Below are 1,023 nucleotides of genomic sequence, written 5' to 3' on the forward strand. Positions count from 1 at the left end.
CGGGACTGAGCAAGATGGGCCGGACATGCCCTGGAGCCCTCCTGCAGTCCCTTCCCGGCTGGCCAACCTCCCGCGTCCCTCCCTGGCCCCGACCGTGCACTGGTGGGGTCCCTTGGCCTGGCCTGCACCCTCTTGCAATCTGGGACCCCGCGGGGGATGTTAGAGAGCCGGTTTTGGCCCGATACCACAGGCCAGGCCGAGGGACCCCACTGGTGCACAAATTTATTAAAGAGGCTGTTTTGACTCCATTGTATGCTCTTGCCTCCTTTCTCAAATATTAATTGAGTATAATGGCTTGGGTCAATTTCTGAATCCTCTATTCTGTTCTATTGGTCTAAATCTCTGTTCTTGTGCAAGTTGTGAGGACCGTGGCTTGTTAATATAGTTTGATGTCAGATATTGTGATCCCTCCAACTTTGTTCTTCTTTATCAGGACAGCTGTGACTATTTGGGGGCTTTTTTTTATTCCAGATGAATTTTTGGAGAGTTGTTCTAGATCTTTGAAATATGCTGTTGTTATTTTAATAGGTATTGCATTGAATCTATAGATTGCTCTAGGTAGTATGGACACTTTAATGGTGTTGATTCTACCAATCCATGAACATGGGATGCTCTTCCCTTTGTTTATGTCTTCCTCTATCTCTTTTTTCAATATCGTGTAGTTTTCCAAATACAGGTCTTTTATGTCCGTGGTTAAGTTTATTACTAGGTATCTTAATTTTTTTGGTGCAATGGTAAATGGGATTTTTTTTCCATTTCTCTTTCTGTGAGTTCATTATTGGTGTATAAAAAGGCCATAGATTTCTGGGCATTAATTTTATATCCAGCTACATTGCCAAATTCATTTATTAGGTCTAGTAGTTTTTTGATGGAGTCTTTGGGGTTTTCTATGTATAGTATCATGTCATCTGCAAATAAGGATAGTTTTACTTCTTCTTTTCCAATTTGGATGCCTGTTATTTCTTCTTTTCTGATCTCAATGGCTAGTACTTCCAGTACTATGTCGAACAGGAGTGGTGAGAG

This window comes from Myotis brandtii, unplaced genomic scaffold (genome assembly GCF_000412655.1).
Source record: "Myotis brandtii unplaced genomic scaffold, ASM41265v1 scaffold73, whole genome shotgun sequence".
Lineage (NCBI taxonomy): Eukaryota > Metazoa > Chordata > Mammalia > Chiroptera > Vespertilionidae > Myotis > Myotis brandtii.